This window comes from Haemorhous mexicanus, chromosome 16 (assembly GCF_027477595.1).
Source record: "Haemorhous mexicanus isolate bHaeMex1 chromosome 16, bHaeMex1.pri, whole genome shotgun sequence".
NCBI classification, from domain to species: domain Eukaryota; kingdom Metazoa; phylum Chordata; class Aves; order Passeriformes; family Fringillidae; genus Haemorhous; species Haemorhous mexicanus.
In genome coordinates this window covers 3005139-3026722 of record NC_082356.1, presented here as the reverse complement: position 1 = coordinate 3026722, position 21584 = coordinate 3005139, and the positions used below count along the sequence as shown (strand labels likewise).

General features: G+C 50.6%; 1 protein-coding gene and 1 long non-coding RNA gene across 2 annotated transcripts in view; one reads left to right on the top strand and one right to left on the bottom strand.

Annotated features, from left to right (window-relative positions):
* The window catches only part of LOC132334570 (olfactory receptor 14A16-like), a 72160-nt gene that overhangs the window by 37860 nt on the left and 12716 nt on the right, over positions 1 to 21584 (bottom strand). The gene's annotated exons all lie outside the window — the stretch shown is intronic.
* On the top strand, positions 1926 to 10629 carry LOC132334695 (uncharacterized). Its single transcript, XR_009488435.1, has 4 exons — positions 1926 to 2040; positions 8727 to 8793; positions 9450 to 9509; positions 10384 to 10629. It is a non-coding gene; the product is annotated as an uncharacterized LOC132334695 (long non-coding RNA).

Genomic DNA, 21584 nt, shown 5'->3' with positions numbered 1-21584 from the left:
AGAATAAAGTTACAGGACCCTTTTGTCACCTTTTTGGACATAAACCTTTGGCATTGTGTAATTTGCATTGCTCAGTTGGCTTGGAAAAGGGGCGTGTTTCACCAGTCCCAGTGGCACTGACAGTTGTGATGGAATCATCACTTAACTTCCCTTGCAGGGTGTTTAATACAAAATAACCAGCTCCTGCTGCCAAAACTTCCAGCGTTTCCTTTCCCAGTGTAGCTGTTACCACAGGCTCTGCTGGGGATGAAACCTCTGGTCCCCTTCACAAGTACCCAGCTACTGCCACGAGGGAGTTTGGAGAAGTCCTGGGTTTTAGGCGAGGACACTTCTGCTTCCAGTGTCCCTCCATTTTAGAGTATGAGCATTGCTTTGTTCCCAATCTTCCTAATGAAGGTCGAGGAACTGAACTCCTTTCCTGCCACGAGACACAACCCCTTACTCCCTTGGGGCAGCAGTCCTTTGCTGATTCCTTTTTCTTCAGCTGGCATTATTTTCGAGTTAGTCACTTCCAGGTGGATTTCCTTTGATTTGTATGTACTGCCCATGCAATGTCAAGTAGTTCACCCACATCAGATGCATCTGTTTCCTGGATTTCCTGTAATTGTATTCAAATATTTTTAAGGACTATGCTATGTAAATAGGATGCCTTTTACCTTCCTCCTGAACTTTATTTTACCTTTATTGCTTTTTTATCTGTGCCTGCAGCCAGCCTTCTTAGTCCTCTGTTCACTGGGCTTTGCAACTGCATTTAAACCTTCTTTCTCTTGATAATTTAAATGCTTAGAGCAGATGTGTCCCATGCTACAAATACAACAACAACAACATTTAATAATTTTTTTTATTTTCCTTCTCTAAAGCCTAAACAAAAGTGAGAAACATTTCTGTATACATCACTTAATGTCATTTTGTTCTTGATGCAAGAATAGCATTGGTTGTAGCAGAAGGTTCTTGTCCCACCACCAGTTGCTCACTGCCATCTTCACCAGCCCATTCCATCATTCCATCATTCCAGAGGCTGGGCCATCACAGGGGATATCACAAATCCACTCAGTGCCTGCTTCTTGGCCAGGTGTCTGTTAGGTTGTTTTGGCAATGAGTACCATTGTCTGATTAAATTAGTGTGCCCATAGCACTCATTTCGAAGCCAGGGACACAGGGTCTGTCTGCAGTCGCCCAGCCATTGTTCTCATCACCACAGCACTCGCCGTGGTGGGTTTGGGGTATAGTCAGTCTGCCAGGCCTCCCCATACTTGCATTCCAGCCCTCATGAGCAAACCCCTCCCTGAACTGGTTCTTGAATTGGGAAGCCAAAATCTCTTTAATTTGATCTTTCTGAGCCCAAATCCTCCCTAAATGAGTGTTTCTTAGCTCCCTAAATTGGTGTTTCAGACACCAAAATATCCTTAAAAGGGTGTTTCTGAGCCTGGAATCTCTCTAAATTGCTGTTTCTGAGCTCAAAATATCCCAAAATTGCTTTCTTTGAGACTCGGAGCTACATAATTTTTTTTTCCCCCAGACAAAATCCACACAAAATCAGTGTTCTGGAGCCCCAGAGCCCTCAGATTGCTCTTTCTCAGCTCCAAAGCTCCTGAAATCACCATTATGGCCTCGAAGCTGCTGAAATAGGGATTCTAAGCCATGAAGTGCCCAAAATCAGTGTTCCAGAGCCCTGACGGCCACAACTCAAGCCCTGTGCCCAGTCTGCCATCAGCCCGTGGGGTTCACTCCCAGCGCTCCCAGTGCCCTCCCGGGGCATTCCTGGTGCCCCTGGGCGGCTCCCAGGAGCAGGGAGGGGCCGCTGGCTGCGCCCATTTCCCACCCCAGCCAAGGAACCACGCCCTGATGGGAGCACTTTAACTGTTAGTTTTAAGGCATGTAGAAGATATCGGTTTATGACCATAAAAGGAAATGTTGAGGGAGGAGGGAGGAGCCTGTGGGGGTGGGAACGGGGGCGGGCAGGGTGGGATATAACCGGGATGAGGAGCCCCCGGTGCTCACAGCCCAGCGTGGAGCTGCTTCTTCCCAGCCCTGACCCAGGTAAGTGCCAGCCCCTTGCTCCCGCGTTTCCTCAGGGCTTGCTCCTTCTGCTCCCGAAATGGATGTTTCTCAGCCCAAAAGCTCTTGAAATCGCTGCTTTGGCGCTCCAAAGCGCCCTAAATGATTGCTACAGAGCCCAAAATGGGCTTAAATTGTTTTTTTGGAGCCCAAAAGCTCTCTAAATTGTTCTTGCTGATCTGAAAATATCCCCAGATCACTCTTCCTGATTCCCAAAGCTCCCGACATGAGTTTTTCTCAGCCTTGAACTCCCCAAATTAGGGTTTCATAGGCCTGCATGTCCCTAAACTGGTGTTTAAGAGAGCCCCAGTGCTCCCAAAATCAGTATTTCTGAACCCAAATGCTGTTTCAGGTCCCAAAAACTCCCCATGCAGGTGTTTTTGAGCCCCAGTGCTCCTGAAACTTCTGTATTCTCAGTTGTGAAATTCCCTAAATGCCAATTTTTTGAGGTCCAAAGTGTCTTGAAATGGTATTGATGAGTCCCAAAGTACCCTAAATTGCTGCTTTTGAGCCCCAAGTCTCTGGACATTGAATTTTCTGAGCCCCGGAGCTCATTAAATGGGTGTTTCTGAGCTCCCCCAGTTGCTTTTCCTGAGCCGCAAAGCTTCTTGTGATCCAGTTTTGGGTACTGTAGTTCCTTCAACATGTGTTTCTGAGCCCAAGAGCTCCCTAAATTGGAATTTTGAGCTGAAAAGCTGACTAGAGGGGCCTTTCTGAGGCCAAAAGTTCCCCCAATCAGTACTTTTGAGCCAAATGCTCCCTAAATTAGTGCTTCTCAACCCCAATGCTGCCTAAAGTTTGGGTTTGTTCCGAGCCCAAAATCTCTCTAAATCAGTGTTTGGGACCCCAAAGCTCCTAAAATCATTGAGTCCCAAAGCTCCAAGGCTTGCAGTTTCTTAGCCCAAATGCTCCTGAATGGGAGTTTCTGAACCCCTGAGAAGCCAAAATTGCTTGTTTTGATCTCAGAAGCTGCCTACATCTTTTTGTTTTTGGAGCCAAACCCATCCCTAGATGTTTTGGAAGACTGTGCCTGAGTGCTGGTGGAATGCAGTGGGAGAGACTCTGCCAGAGGAGTGTCAGGGAGGATGAGGATGGGAGGTGGGAAGAGCAGCTGGGATACCTGGAGATTCACAACAGGAAGGGCAAAGGCTGAGTGTTGAGTGCGCAGTGGGGTCAGAAAGGGGGGACACTGAACTGGCAGTTCAGAAACTCCCTGATCATCAGGGAGAGTTGGCAGAATAGCTCTGGTGCAACCTAGAGGAGTCTCCAGGCCAGTGAGCAGGTTGCCATGGGGAAAGGCAACTGCCCTGGCATTGATGGCCAGGCAAAGCAAAGGGCTCCAGCAGCGTGGGGATCTGGGAGCGATGGCTCAGCAGAGCTGCCTGGTGGGTGGAGAGGGGGATGCTCACGGGGACCTGGTCCTGCCCCACAAGGAAGGGCTGGTCAGGGCTGTGCTCCTCAGTGACAGCCTGGGCTGTCACAGCCAGGAAATAGTGGGGTCCACTGAAGAACAGGGGCTGAGGCCAGCAGCAGAGCACAGAGCTGGGGCTCCAGAGGAGAAGACTTTGATGTATTGAACTGTCCCAGTCCCCGGCTAGATGGTGACAGTGGGGGGGTGACAGTCCCCCTCTTTCGGGGCTCCGCAGAATCCCAGCTACCAGGGGAGGCCCAGCATGGAACAAAAAGACACAGCAGCAACAGGGGCCTGGGGTGGCACTGGGTCACTTTATTTGATGTTACACTCCCTGAGTCTTGGGGTCCCAGGCAAGGAGCTGGGGGCAAACAGCAGCTTATAAAGGGGGGCAGGTCTCAAGGGAGGATACAGTGTAAGAACTGTGGGTGGAACACAAGGCAGGGAATACAAGGGAGGAAAACTGCTCGGAACAGGAGGGGTTCACAACTGGCTGTGGGAGGAAGGGGTTTGAAACTTGGCAGAAAAGTAGCTAAATAGCAAAAAGATAAAGCGACACCTGGCTCAACTGAATAACAAAGGCAGGTGTGTGTCCCTCTAAAATCAGGGGGAGAAAAACACCAAAAGGACAAATCAAACAATAACCTTCAAAATAAAAACACAATACAAGACTGAACCAGATGGTGTCAGGGGCAGCAGCTCTGGAGGGTTCCCACTCCCTCGGGCTCCTCCCTCCCCCCTAGCACTTCCTTTCTCGGTTTGACACCAATTTCCTGTAAATGCCTATCAGGAAATCTGAGAGGGGGCAGGGATGGTCTCTCCAAGAGCCAGGAGTAAAGCACTCATCTCCTGAGGCTCTCGGCTGAACTGACCGAGCTCCAGGGTGAAAAGGCAGCACTAGGGTGGTGGAGCACACGAGCCAGCAGCAAAGCAAGGCAGCAAAGCAAGGCAGCAGCACCCAGGGCTGTGTGAGCAGGAGCCCAGCCAGGGGAAGGGCTGACCCCCCTGCCCAGCACATTCACACCACACCTGCCCAGCCCCAGGGGGCTGTGGCACTCAGGAACCACTGTCCTGGTGAGTCACTGGGATGGCAATCCTCTTCCAGCTGTCCTTCACTGCTGGTGGGATTTCCTTAATATCAGTGTCTGCAACAGCAAAACCAACAACAAAATGTGACCCTGCCCAAACAGAACCGTCTGCAGCAGAGCAATCTGCACAGTCTGCAGCCGCCCCTCTGGGCAAGGCCAGTGCAATCCCTGTTGGCCATACACAGCAGTGACACCCCCTCCTCACAAGGCTTCCAGGGCAGTGACCGTCCCTGGGCTGGGCACTGCTGAGGCCCCTCAAGTGCTGTGTCCAGTTCTGCCAGAGGAGATTGAGTGGGAAAAGCTCCCTGGACCATCCTGGGGCCTTCACTGGGCTTTGCTGAGGTTTGAAGGAGCCCTGCTGCCCTCCAGGGCTTTCAGTGTCTTTGCCTCATCTGTGCTGCAGAGGGTGGGAGACCACCAAGTTAATATTTCATGGATTTCCCATTCTCACCCACTGTCTAGAGACACTAATCCAGCTCCTAATTCATTCATACAAAGCAAAAAAAATGGTCAATTCAGGCCTTACTTATTTATTTAATGGGTTTTTTGTCTGATAGCAAAAATTGTTGTTGTGGCTTTTACTACACATTATATTGGAGAAAAAGTAAAAAGTAAGTAGCATATTGATTAGGCACAGCCTGGATGCCATGAATATATTATGGAAAATTGTTTGTTTCTTTGATCTTGGCTGATCAGAAAAATTTTTAGTCCAAATATATAAAGAATAATTATTTCAGGGACTGAGTAGAACTTCATAAAATAAAATATAAAAATTAAAACAATAGCTCATCTTAGCACCCCAGACAAAGCATAATGAGATTTCACCACCACTCATACAATCCTCCTGGATTTAACTCAAAAACTGGTACTAATGTTGTATTAGACTCAATGCATAATTCAAAAAGTCTAATTTATTGGGCCTCTGTTGGCAGACCAGACTCTGTTGGTCTCTGGGCAACAGAGCCATCACTGGCAATGCAGAAGAGAAAGTTTCTTCCTTTTTTTTTTTTTTTTCTGGCCATACTCTTTTTTTCTCCTCTCTCCCCATTCATTTTCTTTTTCCTTCTCCTCCTCTCTCCTGTCTTTCCCCCTTCATTTTTCCCACCTCAAAGCTTCAACTTTGGCTCAGGATTGCAGATCTGGCCCTGCATAAAATAAATGTCCTGTCTAAAGCAGTTGTCAGCGCTTCTTCTAAATATGAGAGAGAGAGAGAGAGAATGATTTGTCTCTGACTGTGAGAAGTGGGGTGACCCATCCCTGGAAGCACAACCATCTTTCCATGAGTGGTGATCTGAGCTAATGTCTGTGTTCATCAGTTACCAATGCAGAGGCACATCCAGGACAGCTCCACGTGCACATCATCTGTTCATTGTTACTGTTTGAGAAGCCATCACACTATTGCTCTGCCTTCAGGAGAAATCCTTCAAACTCTGAGTGTTTTATGCCATTTATATGCTTTCCCCCCTTTCAGGCCAGGAAAAAAGAGCAAAAAGGAGGAGATAGAGCAGGGCTCAATCCTGGGAAAGCAGCCCTGGCATTTCCTGTCTGATGCCTTCAGTTAGACCCGTGGGACAGCCACGGGCCCTGGGGCTGTGAGTTCTCTTGGGTCCCTGCTGGCATTTCTCTGTTTCTAATCCTCAGTGGAGCTCTTTTCCTCACCCGGGTCTATCCTCCCCTTGAACACCAGGAAAGCTTTCTTGCATGCAGCAGCTTTTGGCAAGGGCTTCCTTAATTGAGTCCAGGTCCTCCTCCTTCTCTGGAACATGGCCAAAGAAAACAGAAAGTCACAGGGAGCAGACAGCCCAGGGAAGTGGAGTGCAAGAAGGAGAGGGAGAGCAGAGCAAGGCAGCGAGCTGTGCCCTGAGCAGACCTTTCCTCACTCCTGAGCAGTCCCTGTCTCTGCCTTCACCTCGTCACTGCTGCTCTGATGGATTGCTCAGAAGGGACAGGTGGCTTTGTCTGAAGGGTCAGCAGGGCCCTGCTTTCTCTAGCTGGCTGTGCAGAAGAGAATATTTAGGAAACTTCCCAGTCTGACCCTTCCCAAGGCTCTCTGGCCATCACACTCCAGCCACCAGAGGAGGTGTTCAGTGCTGGGACTGGAGCCCCTCCACAGCAGTGGCTGCAATGCCCCAAGGGCCCTGCTGGACTCCCCACACCCCCCTCCCACACCCAGCCCCCGTGTCCTCCCTGGTTCCAGGCCAGGTTTCCCAGAGCAGTCTCAGCTGTCTGACTCCATAAAGCCATTTATTCCCAGTGCAGTAACACAGGAACAGCCTGAGCTGGTCCCCCAACAAGGGAGCCCCTCAGTTTTATCCCCTCACAGTCTGCATGCCCAAGGCTCAAGTCTGGCTCTTCCTTCCAGCCCTCAGTTCCTGCTGGGTCTCTTGGTGTCCCTTCCCCAGCTGTGCCACCGCTCTTGGTGCCCTTTGTTGGCAGTTCATGAGCTCTTGTCTCGAGCTCCCACCTGGAGCTCAACTTGCTGGGCTGTGCCAACCTCATGGTTGGTCTTTAGTTTTCTCTGTGTTCAGTTCCAGCCATGTAGCCTCTCTGCAGGGGCTGCAGGGCTCTCAGGTCTCAGCCGTGCTGGGGAAGGGAATTTGATGATAAGATCACAGCCAGGGCCAGCCCTGCTCCGTCCCGAGCTCCGCAGCCTCCCCCCATTCCTGCCCAGCTGCTGCTGGGGCCCGGCCTGGCCAGAACGGGGCCGAGGGGGGGAACCGGTGGCTGGCCCGGGGAGGGGGAAAAGGCCCGGCCAGAACGGGGCCGAAGGGGGGAACCGGTGGCTGGCCCGGGGAGGGGGAAAAGGCCCGGCCAGAACGGGGCTGAAGGGGGGAACCGGTGGCTGGCCCGGGGAGGGGGGAAAGGCCCGGCCAGAACGGGGCCGAGGGGGGGAACCGGCGGATGGCCCGGGGAGGGGGGAAAGGGCCCGGCCTGCGGCAGGACCGTCCGGCCCGTCCCAGCTGAGACCGGGGAGTGGGACTGGGGCCCACCACATCCTCACCGACCAGAAACGGGGTTTTTAGTCTTTAACATCTGTGTTTTGCAGAGGCGTGTTCAGCTTCGCAGTGGTACCATAGACTGTCAGTTACACAAAAAGCTTTGCATCTCTTCCCCAAAATCTGTGTTTTGCAGAGGCGTGTTCAGCTTCGCAGTGGTACCATAGACTGTCAGTTACACAAAAAGCTTTGCATCTCTTCCCCAAATTTTCTTCCCATTCCATAACACGACAAGAGTGAATACTGTAAAAAGGACACAAGTAATGAGATAAACAGGGCAGAAGATATCTCTCCTTTTTTGATGCCTTTATTAAAAGTGATCAGCTCAAGGTTGGGAGGCCCGACAGATCCGCGGGTTCGCCGTCACAGCTCCCTGGAGTGACTCGGAGGAGGAGGCAAATGCAGCCTTGTCCACCAGGGGGCAGAGCTGGGCGTCTGGCCTTATGAGAGCAGGCGGGGTCTATACACCCCTGGATCCCAATTTTGAGTTGGCAGTCTCGGGTCCTGGCTCCAATCATCATCTTCTGAAGTTGTGGTGAGGGACCATTAAGGTTTTCAGAGTCTCTGCTGGCTTCTCACCTCACCCCTGATGTCTAGAGACCACTTTGATCTCTGAATTCCATATTGGCTCGCTGGTTTAGGGGTTTATTAATTGCGTTTGGAATGGGGGCTTGCCCCATTGCATTTTGGCTCTAAACTTATCTGCATATCAACTCCTGGTCCCCTCCCCTCCACCGTCGGGGGTGGGGGGATGCCATCCTCCCACCTGGCCACAAGCAGGGTGATGCTGATACAATAGAGTGAATTCTCAACCATAGATGGCTAACGACCCGATACTTAACAGGTGATTACAACAAGCAGCTAACAAAAGCACTCCTCTGCCAGAACTGGTTAAACTTGTAATTCTACAACTTTTGGAAAAAAAATGGGTAACCCTTTTTTTGTTCATAACAGGTAACAAGAAAAGGGCATGGCTAATTTTTTTGCTAAGAGTTGCATTACTTGTTTAGACGGTGATGGAAGGGAAAACCAGTAAATTAAAAAACCCTGAGTAGATCAGAGGTTTGAGAAGTGTAAGGGACATATGTGTCCCCAAAAAGCTCTTAAACGCCCTTTTTAAATCCTTAGGGAAATATTGTAGTGAAGCTTCCTTTTTTTAATTTTTCTTTTCAGGTGAAGCAGTGGCTAGAAGAAATGAGCTTGTTGAGGAAAGCTGGAAAACACTTAGGTGGCGGCATAGGTAAAAAGAGTGGGCTCGTGGATCCCATTGCTCTTGTCTGTGGCCATCCTTGGGAACCCTTGGGGTGGGATGGGATGTGTCGTGTTATCCCGGAGAGAAGTGAGGCCAGTGGAGGTCTCTCCCCTGAGCACGTTGCCTGCAGAACCCCTTTCTGAGCACAGCAGAAGGCCTGGCCTTTGGGGTGGGGTCAGTTTGGTCAGAGGGGTGACCTTCTCTGACCAGGGACATGTCCTACTCTAGTAGGGGGTGTTGCTGAGCAGGGCTTTGAGGGTCAGGCTGAAATGAATGTGCCAAGGGACAGTGAAGGGGCCTGGGAGGTCCCTCTCCACTCCCGGAGTGTGAGGCCGAAGAGTCTCACCTTCTTGTGGGTGGCTGGGCTGTGGTGGGACTGAGGTACCTGTGTGGTGCCTGAGTGCTGTGGCAGCTGAGGCAGCTCCCTGGCCCAGGAGAGCCTCAGTGGGCCCCGAGGATCAGGAACCCCCCAGCACTGCTGAGGTGCTCCTGGTCAACAGGAGCTCATGGCTCCTGGGCCAGCTGGGGGATGTGTTCTGCCCCAGAACCTGCTCAGTGCAGTCCTGGAGTTCCCTGGGGAAAGGTCCTTATTAAATGTCCTGGTTTTCTTTTTTTTTTTTTTTTCATATGTACTTCATGTTCAGTATCTGCGATTATTTGGTATGTGGTTGAGAAAGTCCTAGACCTGATATTCGACAAATCCAGTAAGTGTGCTGGGTCCCATTGCTCTTGTCTGTGGCCATCCTTGGGAACCCTTGGGATGGGATGGGATGGGATGGGATGGGATGGGATGGGATGGGATGGGATGGGATGGGATGGGATGGGATGGGATGGGATGGGGTTTGGGTGGGATGGGATGGGATGTGATGTGTTATCCCTGAGAGAAGTGAGGCCAGTGGAGGTCTCTCCCCTGAGCACGTTGCCTGCAGAACCCCTTCCAGAGCACAGCAGAAGGCCTGGCCTTTGGGGTGGGGTCAGTTTGGTCAGAGGGGTGACGTTCTTTGACCAGGGACATGTCCTACTCTAGCAGGGGGTGTTCCTCACAATTGGTAATGGTTTCAAAGACATAGCACATCCCTTCTGGGATTTCCTTTCCTTTCTTTGAACACTAAAGGGGGAATCTCACCCTAGGCTTAGCTACAGGGACAAAAGGCAGAAGCCTTTCTGTGCAGGTGAGTGCCAGTCCTTGCCCACCTGGAAACTCAACCCTGCCAAGCAGGAAGGAGATCCAGAGGTCTGTTGTGCATGAGGGCTTGGTGCAGTCAGATCAAGCAATCCCACCTGTCGATAAATTCCCATTTCCAAAGGCCTCCAGCCAGTCCTTTGTTACATTGCCCATCCCCATGCAGATGCCCAGGATCCCAGGGTGCAGAGATGTCCCAGCAGTGGGCTTCTCTCAGCACAGACCAGAACAGCCTGGAGGAGAGGAAACCAAAAACCAACCTGTAGAAGACCCAAGAAGAGACCCTCGAAAAGAGACTTTAAAACAGAGGAGTTCATCATCCTCAGGCAGGATGGGTGGGCTCCCCTTCAGACAAGCAATGTCAGTTTCCCACTGACACCAATCCTTTTCTACAGCAGGGACAAATGTGGAGGGCAAAACACCCATGGAACGTGACATAGATGAAGACTTCCAGAAGCCCAGTTTCAGGGTGCCGAAGTTCACGGACATCAACAGTATGAGCCGGTGAAGCCAAATTTATTATCCCTAAGAGGGCTATATTTATAGTAAGTTTCTACTGTCCACGCATCTCTAGCTAATACATGATTGGTTAATCCTAGCTGTTCACATGTCTAAAATAAAATGCTGATTGGATCATCTAATTTTTCATGTGTCTTGCTGTGGTCATCTGACCCACCCATTGCTTTCTCTTTTTTCTTACTTTCTCAAACTTGCTGACAAACTTGCTGAGTCTTGATGACTCTTCTTCCTGTATCATTCGCAAGGATATACCGACCCCATTTCTGAATATGTCCATTATTCATTGTTTGTGAACGTGTCCGTTGTCCATTATCCCAAGCAGGCTGGATTGGGCATCGGCTGAATATGGCCATTGTCCTGCAAAAACTCCTCAATCTGCAAAAAATCTTCAACACCCCAGAGTCTGACCCTGCCCCACAGCCCACCTCAGAAATGAACCATCCAGATTGGATGGGGGTTCTGGTGAAGGAGATGGGCCAGATGCTGAAGGAGTACATTTCTCCAGCTGGTGAGAAATCCTCCCCTTGCCAAAAAGAGGGAGAGTCTGATGGTGCAGCAGTGGAACCCACAGATGTTACAACCATCCAGGTTCCAGCTGAACTGCAGAGGCAGTCACAGCCAGCAGCATTCGCCCCTGCAGAAACAAGGAGGTCTAAGATGAAATCAGAACACCCAGGTAAGGATAAGAATGGAGGGCCCTCACAACCCACAGGGGAGCCAGTGGTTGAGATCATCACTGAGTCCCTGACATACAAAAGTGACGGAGTCGACGGGAGACAAGCACATCCGATGATGATCAACAAGTCTCAATTTATTGATTTAACATGCGTGCTCTTATAACAGTGATAATAAGGCTCATACATATTGCAAAACTAAAGCTCACTATTGGTTCGCTATAAGAGGTCAGCTCAACCTTTGCTATCAGGTACTCAGGATGCCTATGTTTTCTCCCCTCATTAGCTAGTCTCTGCTTCTGCATCCCGTTATCGTATAACTTCCTGCTCAAGGACACTCTGGCCCTGCCAAAGGCCCCCGACCAGAGGCCCATTGCTTTACCAGCTGTATTTTATCATGTCCCTTCTCTTCAAGCCACGTCTCCACAAAACTCTCCACACAAAAGTCTCTGTAATCTGCACAAAGACATTTTACAACGGGGAAATGAGGCTTAAACAACCTGGTTACTCGGGGTCTGGGTCCTTTTGGGTACAGGTGTGCAACTGGATGGTGGTGAGGCACGGAATTTGGGACTCTTGACCCAGGACTCAGGTATGAATGAGATTTTTGTAAGAGTGTCAGGGTCCCTTTCCCTCTGGGAGTGGCTTTTAATGAGTGTCAGAGAGAGGTTTGTCCACAGGGAGAGAATGCAGGAGCACCACCATAGAATGTACTGGAAGACCCTCGAGGAAGGGATCCAACAGCTGAGAGAAGTGGCAGTATTGGAGGTACTCTTTGGGAGGGATGGACAGCATGACAATGACCCTGACAGAATCAGGTGCACAGGGCAAATGCTGTGGAGTCTGGCAGATCTGGGGCCATCTCAATACACCACCTTCACTGCAACGATTAATGCTGATACCAACCAAGAGACAGTGGGCTCTGTCACCAACAAGCTTAGAAATTGTGAGAGTATGATCAATGGCCCAATGCAGGCTCATGTCTGTGCTGTGATCAAGGACCTGATCAAAGAGGAAATGAGGGAGATGAAGGAGGAGGTGAGGAAGATCAATGCAGCACCTGTGCCAGTCACAGGCCCCAAAGTCAGAGCCCAACATCCCCTGGCTAAGGAGAGAGGGTACACCCCAAGGGCTGACTGGTGGTTCTTCCTGAATGACCAAGAGGAAGACATAGGAAGGTGGGATGGGAAACCTGTCACATGTCCCGGCTAGATTGTGACAATGGGGGGGTGACAGTCCCTCTTTTCCAGGGCTCTGCAGAATCCCAGCTACCAGTGGAGGTGCAACACAGAACAAAAAGACACAGCAGCAGCCCGGGCCTGGGGTGGCACTGGGTCACTTTATTTGATGTTACACTCCCCGAGTCTCGGGGTCCCAGGCAAGGAGCTGGGGGCAAACAGCAGCTTATAAAGGGGGGCAGGTCTCAAGGGAGGATACAGTGTAAGAACTGTGGGTGGAACACAAGGCAGGGAATACAAGGGAGGAAAACTGCTTGGAACAGGAGGGGTTCACAACTGGATGTGGGAGGAAGGGGTTTGAAACTTGGCAGAAAAGTAGCTTAAATAGCAAAAAGATAAACCAACACCTAGCTCAACTAAAAACCAAAGGCAGGTGTGTGTCCCTCTAAAATCAGGGGGAGAAAAACACCAAAAGGACAAATCAAACAATAACCTTCAAAATAAAAACACAATGCAACAAAACCCACTTCTGTCCTGGCAGCACAGGTGTGTCAGCTCAAGGAGGGAAACACTAACTGAGGGAGTTCCACTAAAGTGAAGGCAGCCCCAACCTACCATAACCAAGTTGCTGAGTATGATCTGTAAGATCCCCTTGAAGGAACCCCTACCATGAATGCCCAGGAAAGAAATAATAACCAGGGCTAGGGAGGCCCTGCCTCTAGCCAGGAAGAGGCATGGGAAAACCTGATCCTCTGGCTGGTGTGAACCTGATTGCCTTGCACATCAGAGCCACAAAAATACGATGCCTTGGTTGATACTGGTGTGCAGTGTACCCTGATACCATCGGGACATGTTGGGGCAGAACCTGTTTCCATTGCTGGGGTGATAGGGGGGATGGCAGCAATTGACCCTCTTGAGAGCCCAGGTGAGCCTGACTGGGAAGGAGTGGGAGAAACATCCCATTGTGACTGGCCCAGAGGCCCCGTGTTTTCTGGGCATAGACGTCCTCCAGAATGGCTATTACAGAGAACCAAAGGGACTCAGGTGGGCTTTTGGAATAACTGCTGTAGAGACAGAGGACATTAAGCAATTGAACACATTGCCTGGACTATCAGAAAACCCAACTTCAGTAGGACTCCTGGATGTGGAAGAGCAGCGAGTGCCAATTGCCACCTCGACGGTGCACTGCCGGCAGTATTGAACAAATCGAGATGCTGTGATCCCCATCCACAAAATGATCCGTGAGCTGGAGAGCCAAGGGTTGGTCAGCAAAACCCACTCACCCTTCAATGGTCCCATCTGGCCTGTGTGCAGGTCTGACAGAGAATGGACATTGACTGTGGACTATCGTGCATTGAATGAAGTGACTCCAACACTGAGTGCAGCTGTGCTGGACATGCGGGAACTCCAGTACGAGCTGGAGTCCAAGGCAGCAAAGTGCTTTGCCACTGCTGACATTGCTAACGCATTTCTCTCCATTCCTCTGGCAGCAGAATGCAGGCCTCAGTTTGCTTTCACCTGGAGGGGCGTGCAGTACACCTGGAACCGACTGCCCCAGGGGTGGAAGCACAGTCCCACCATCTGCCATGGACTGATCCAGGCTGCACTGGAAAAGGGTGAGGCTTCAGAACATCTGCAGTACATCTATGACATCGCTGTGCGGGGGAACACAGCAGTAGAATATTTGAGAAAGGAAGGAGGATCATCCAGATTCTGCTGGAAGCTGGCTTTGCTGTCAAGAAGAGACAAGTCAAGGGACCTGCCCGAGAGATCCAGTTCCTGGGGGTAAAGACAGACTTTACAGGTGTCAGAATCCCACTGAGGTCATCAAGAAGATCAATGCGATATCTCCACCAACCAGCAAGAAGGAAACACAAGCTTTCCTAGGCACCATACGATTTTTGGAGAATGCACATTCCCGAGTACAGCCAGACTGTGAGCCCTCTCTACCTGGTCACCCACAAGAAGAACAATTTCCACTGGGGCCCTGAGCAGCAACAAGCCTTTGCCCAGATCACACAGGAGATCGCTCATGCAGTAGCCCTTGGCCCAGTCAGGACAGGGCCAGAGGTGAAGAATGCGCTCTACTCTGCACCTGGGAGCCATGGTCTGTCCAGGAGTCTTTGACAAAAGGTGTCTGAGAAGACTCGAGGCCGAGCACTGGAATTCTGGAGCCAAAGTTACAGAGGGTCCAAAGCCAGCAACACATCCACAGAGAAGGAAATCTTGGCCACCTATGAAGGAGTTCAAGGGGCCTCAGAAGTGATTGTCATGGAAGCAGAACTCCTCCTGGCACCCCGACTACCGGTGCTGGGGTGGATGTTTAAAGGAAAGGTTCCCTCTACCCAACATGCCATCAGTGCTACATGGAGAAAATGGATTGCCCTCATCACACAGAGTGCCCATATTGGAAACCTGAATTGCCCTGGGATTTTGGAGATAATTACAAACTGGCTGGAAGATGAGAACTTTGTTCTCACTGACAAAGAGGAGCAGGATCAAGTGGCACAGGCTGAAGAAGCTCCACCATACAACCAACTATCAGCAGAGGAAACACGCTATGCTCTTTTCACTGATGGTTCCTGCCACATCATAGGGATGAACTGGAAGTGGAAAGCAGCTGTATGGAGCCCCACATGACAGGTTGCTCAAGCTACCAAAGGAGAAGGTGGATCAAGTCAACTTGCTGAACTCAAGGCCATTCAGCTGGCCCTGGACATTGCTAAAAGAGAGAAGTGGCCAAAATTATACCGTTTATACTGATTCGTGGATGGTAGCCAATGCACTGTGGGGCTGGCTGGAAAGGTGGAAAAAGGGCAACTGACAACATAGAGGAAAGCCAGTTTGGGCTCCTGATGAGTGGGAAGACATCGCCACTTGGGTAGAGAAGCTACCTGAGAAAGTCTGTCAAGTAGATGTCCATGTCTCCAGGAGTCAGGCTAGTGAGGAACACCAAAACAACGAGCAGGTAGATCAGGCTGCAAAGACAGAGGTGTCAAAGATAGATTTAGATTGGCAGCACAAGGGGGAGTTGTTCCCAGCTCGATGGGCCCATGATACCTCAGGTCATCAGGGTAGAGATGTCATTTCTAAGTGGGCACGAGAGCGAGGGGTGGATCTAACCATGGACAGTGTTTCTCAGGTTATCCATGACTTTGAGTCGTGTGCTGCCTTCAAGCAGGCCAAGCAGGTGAAGCCCCTGTGGTATGGTGGGTGGTGGTCCAAGTACAGGTATGGGGAGGCCTGGCAGATTGACTACATCCCACTGCCCCAGACACGCCAGGGCAAGCGCTACGTGCTGACCATGGTGGAAGCCACCACAGGATGGTTGTAAACCTAACCTTGCCTCACACCACTGCCCAGAACACCATCCTGGGCCTGGAAAAGCAAATCCTTTGGAGATATGGAACCCCTGAGAGAATTGAGTTGGCCAATGGGACCCATTTCAAGAATGGCCTTATCAACACCTGGGCCAGGGAACATGGTATTGAATGGATATATCATATCCCCTATCATGCACCAGCTGCTGGGAAAGTTCAACGGTGTTACAGACTACTTCTGACTACCCTGAAGGCACTTGGCAGGGGAACCTTCAGAAATTGGGAAATGAACTTAGGAAAAGCCACCTGGATGGTAAACACTTGAGGATCCATCAATCGAGCTGGTCCTGCCCAGTCTGAACCCCTGCACACAGTGGATGGAGATGAAGTCCCTGTGGTACCCATGAAAGGTATTTTAGGAAAGACTGTTTGGATTAATCCCACCTCAGGGAAAGGCAAACTCATCCATGGGATTGGTTTTGCCCAAGGACCTGGTTACACTTGGTGGGTAATGCAGAAAGATGGAGAAAGCCGTTGTGTACCACAGGGAAACCCAGTCTTCAGTGAGAACTGTGTGTAAGGTTTCATTGTGATGCAGATGGAAATAGAATAAGGGGTGGATAATGTCCTGGATTGCAAGGTAATTAATGTGTATATTCTATTTTCCATCTGTTAGAGGTGTGGCAGTTATCTTCTGGTAATTGGGCAGTTTTCTTTATCTCTTCCACAAACCAATCCTCCCTCTGGGAAATATCTTCTGTCCATGGGCCATTGAGTGTCACTGCATAAAATTACTGATAAAATTACATCATTCCATTGGGAGATGCTCCACCCAGGGGGAGGAGCCAAGCATTCCTACCTGGATATATTCTGAGATTTTGGGATACCAGAGCAGCCTTTTCCCACTGGATTCCCACAGGAGCTGCTATCTTCTCCACTGGATTCCCAGAGGAAGACCAGGCCCATCTACAGCACCCCTGGACCTCCAGAGGAAAACTCCACCCTTCTACAGGATCACTGCTCCAACAGAACCCCATCTGTCACTGCAGCCACCATTTAATGGGACTGCTGCCAACACCCTGACACACACGGTGTCAGGTTGTGTTCTGAGTCTGTCAGTGGTTTTTTTGTTGTCTGTATGATTGCATTTGTATTTTTAGCTTTCCTAGTAACAAACTCTATTCCTATTCCCATATCTTTGCCTGAGAGCCTTTTAATTTGAAAAGTGTAAGAATTTGGACGGAGGAGGTTTCCATTTTCCGTTTCAGGGGAGGTTCCTGCCTTTTTTAGCAGACACCTGTCTTGTCAAACCAAGACAGTTGGATACACAGAATTTTAGAGGCAGAATATCAATTTCAGCCATGGACACCTGGAGGTGAAGGATGGTTCTTTTCCATAGGAAGGAAAACACAGAACACCAGTGTTTCAGGGCCAGATGAAAGGCAGCAATCAGAGGCCAAGGCCAGGCAGATCTCTCTGTCCTGGCAGCTTTTGTCTGAAAGCAGCCCTTGGATATCGGGAGTTCTGGAGGTGGAATCCCAATTTTGGCCATTTCAGCATAGATATAAAGGATGGTTCTTTTCCACAGGAAGGAGAGCACGGAGCCCAAGTGTTTCAAAGGCAGAAGAGGAGACAGGTGGCTCCTGGGAGGCCAAGCCAGCCAGACCTGTTTGTCCAGGCAGCTTTCGTTCACTGAGAAATCCTTGGATATACAGAATTTGGAGGGCTGAGTTTCAGTTTCAGCCCTGGACATCCTGATGAAAATGACAGTTCTTTTCCATTGGAAGGAAAGCACCGAGCCCCAGTGTTTCAAAAGCAGGTGAGAGGAAGCCCCCAAGAAGCCAAGGGCAGCCAGACCTGTCTGTCCTGGCAGCTTTCACCTGGGAGCAATCCTTGGATGGATGGAGTTCTGGAGGTGGAATCCCACTTTGTCCATGAGCACCTGTTCGAGGTGGATGGTTTTTCCATAAGAAAGAAAAGCACAAACTCCAAGAGTTTATGAAGAAGATGAGAGGTGGCCACCCACAGGCCAAGGCAACCAGAGCTGTCTCTCCTGGCACCTTTCATCTGTGGGAAGTCTTTGGACATAGGGAATTTTGGAGGTGGAATCTCAGTTTTGGCCGTGGGCACCTGGCCAGGAAGGAGAGTTCTATTCATTAGGAAGGAAAGCACAGAGCCCCAGTGTTTCAAAGGCAGACAAGAGCCAGCTCTTCAGAAACCAAGGCCAGCCAGACCTGTCTCTCCTGGCAGCTTTTGTCAGGAAGAAATCCCTGGATATAGGGAATTCTGGATGTGGATTCCCAACTTTGGCCTTGGGTCCCGGGATATGAAAGGTTCTTTTTTTTCCTATAAGAAAGAAAAGCACATGGTCCCAGTGTTTCAAAGGCAGATGAGAGGTGGCCCTCAGGTGGCCAAGCGAGAAAGATCTACCTGTCCTTGCAGATTTCATTGGGGAAGAATTCTTGGGTAGACAAAAATTTGGAGAAGGAATTCCAATTTTGGCCATGGGTGCCTGGAGGAGAAGGGCATCTCTTTCCCACAGGAAGGAGAGCCCAGAGCCCCACTGCTCCAGAAAGGCCAAGCCCTGAGCCCAGCCTGGGCCAGCAGGGCCTGTCCCTCACGGCTGGCTCGGGGCTCTTTGTGGGGCAGGGGGATGTGAGGGGCAGCAAGGACAAACGCCATCAACCCATGTGACACTCCAGATCCTCAGGGAACCGAGGGCCAGAGTGACACAGCGGGGTCTCATGGAAACAAGAGGCCGTTGGGAGCCTGTGGGGCTCTGACACCTCAGAACAGACACCCCAGACCCCTTTTGGTCACCTGGGGGTGACCAAAGGCTCCTTTACTCAAGTTTGGTGTGCAGGAAAAACACCAACCAGATATTCTCAAGAGGCCAATACAGAGTTTTACTGGTAAAATATGGAAAATCAAGGAACCTTGGCAAAGGATTTTATACAATATCCAATTCAACACGAAACTCTTACTATAGCATTAACTTCATTAACTTAGGCCATTTCTCCTGGATACCTCTAACCCTTAAGATGCTAAGATACCCAAAAATGTTTAAGGTAAAGAGTAAAAGAAATAAAAACAGAGAGAATGGTAGAAAGACGGAAGATCTACAGAAAGACACAGATATAACTACCAACTGCTTGGGTTCCAGTGTGGGTGAGACACAAACCCCAGGAGAGGGAGGGTCCAGACCATGGGCTGAGCTCGTGCTCTGTTCTTTTAAACCCTCAGGCCTTCGTGCAGCCATTGTGACACTGCAGCAACGAGGAGACCATTGCTGACAGCACAGAACCTCATGGAACCAAGGGGCCGTGGTGACACTGAGGTGCCTCATGGAATCAAGGAGTCCATTGTGCAACTCGGGGGCCCCATGGAACCAAGGGGACATGGAACAGGTCCGGCTGCTTTGGCCACCTGGGGGCCACCTGACAGGTCCAGCTGACCCTGGCATGTTGAGGGCTGCTGCTCATCTGACCCTGGAGCACTGGGGCTCTGGGCTCTCCTTGTGGTAAGAACTGTACTTCTCCTCCAGGTGTCCATGGCCAAAATCAGGATCCTTCCTCCAAATTTCCATATATGCAAAGATTGTTCTCAGATGAAATCTACCAGGACAGAGAGATCTGGCTGGCTTGGCCACCCAGGGACCACCTCTCATCTGCCTTTGAAACACTGGGACCATGTGCTTTTCTTTCTTATAGGAAAAAAGCACCTTTCACATCCAGGCACCCACAGCCAAAGTTGGGAATCCACATCCAGAATTCCCTATATCCAGGGATTTCTTCCTGACAAAAGCTGCCAGGAGAGACAGGTCTGGCTGGCCTTGGTTTCTGAAGAGCTGGCTCTTGTCTGCCTTTGAAACACTGGGGCTCTGTGCTTTCCTTCCTAATGAAAAGAACTCTCCTTCCTGGCCAGGTGCCCACAGCCAAACCTGAGATTCCACCTCCAAAATTCCCTATGTCCAAGGATCTCCCCCTGATTAGAGGTGTCGTGTCTGGCTCTCTTGGCCCATGGGTGGCCACCTCTCATCTTCTTCCAAAACACTGGAGCTTTGCACTTTTCTTTCCTATGGGAAAAACCATCCATCTCGATCAGGTGCTCATGGCCAAAGTTGGGAATCCACCTCCAGAATTCCGGATATCCAAGGATTCCTCCATGATGAAAGCTGCCAGGACAAACAGGTCTGGCTGGTTTGGCCTCTCAGGAGACTTCTCTCTGTACTTAAGCCCCTGAAACACTTGGGCTCTGTGCTTTCCTTCCTGTGGAAAAAAACATCCTAGATACCATGGATATGTGCAGAAATGGCCAAAATTTGGATTCCAACTGCAAAATTCCCTGTATCCAAGGGCTGCTTTCAGACAAAAGCTGCCAGGACAGAGAGGTCTGGCTGCCCTTGGCCTGTGATTGCTGCCTTTCATCTGGCCCTGAAACACTGGTGTTCCATGCTTTCCTTCCTATGGAAAAGAACCGTCCTTCTCCTCCAGGCATCCATGGCTGAAACTGGTGTTCCACCTCTAAAATTCCCTATATCCAGAGATTGCTCCCAGAAAAAAGCTTCTGTCTAATCTGGCTGCCCATGGCCTCTGGTGGATGCTGCTCATCTGCCCCTGGAACACTGGGGCTCGGTTGTTTCCTTCCTCTGGAGACCACTGTGACACTGTGAGGACCACGTGGAACCATGGACACCATTGTGACACTTTGGGGCCATGGTGACACCGTGGGGCTTCTTGGAACCAAGAGACCACTGTGACACTGTGGGGCCTCGTGGAACCATGGAGACCATTGTGACACTTTGGGGCCATGGTGACACCGTGGGGCTTCTTGGAACCAAGAGACCACCGTGACACTGTGGGGCCTCGTGGAACCATGGAGACCATTAAGACCCTTCAGGGCCTTGTGTCACCAAGGGGCCACTGTGATACCTCAGGGCCTCATGGAAGCAAGGGCACCACTGGGACATTGTGGGGCCCTGTGGAATCAGGGGAACATGGAACAGCTCTGGCTGATTTGGCCTCCCAGGGGTGACCTGACAGGTCTGGCTGATCTTGGAATGTCAAGGGCTGCTTCTCATCTGCCCATGAACCACTGGGGTTCCATGCTTTCCTTCCTGTGTAAAAGAATTTCCTCTCTTCTCAGACACCCATGGAGAAAATTGGTACTCGCCCTAAAAAATTTCCTGTATGCAAGGGTATGTTGCAGACAAAAACCTGTCACCTCTGTCTGGCCTTGGCCTCTGGTGGTCACATCTCATCTGCCTCAGAAGCAACAGGGCTCTGTGCCTTCCTTCCTATGGAAAAGAACCAGCCTTCTTGTCCTGGGGCCATGGCAGAAATTGGAATTTGGTTGCCAAAATTCCATCTATCCCAGGATTGCTCCCAGACAAAAGCTGCCAAGACAGACACCTCTGCCTGGCCTTGGCCTCTGGTGCTGTTCTTAGACTATGAGCAGAATATTTTCATTTGCAAACACATTGGAGAGGGCCCAAAGATCTCCCAAGCTGGGGTTTGCAGGCCTCAAGAACATAACCCATGGAGGTTGATGTGCCTGGTCCCAGTTGAGAAGAGACTGAGGACAGAACAGGAGTGGCCTGGCAGGGCTTGAAGGGTGGATTCAGAAGTGGTGGAGCTTTTTCTCCATAGTGGGAAAGAGCCAAATAGAGAAATGATACCACAAATGCAGCTGGGGAGGCCCAGAGTGGACACAAGAGAGGAACCAGGCACCAGAGCAGGGCTGTGGAGCAACACATCCCCCAGAAGGAGCCTGGGTCAGCCCAAGGCTTTGTGTGGGCAGGCAGAGGCAGGCAGGAGGCAGAGCTGTCAGCAAAGGAAGGGGCCAGCCAGGTGGGGCAGCCGGGGGATGAGCACAGCCTGCAGGGACAGAGGCGCAGGGCAGGGAC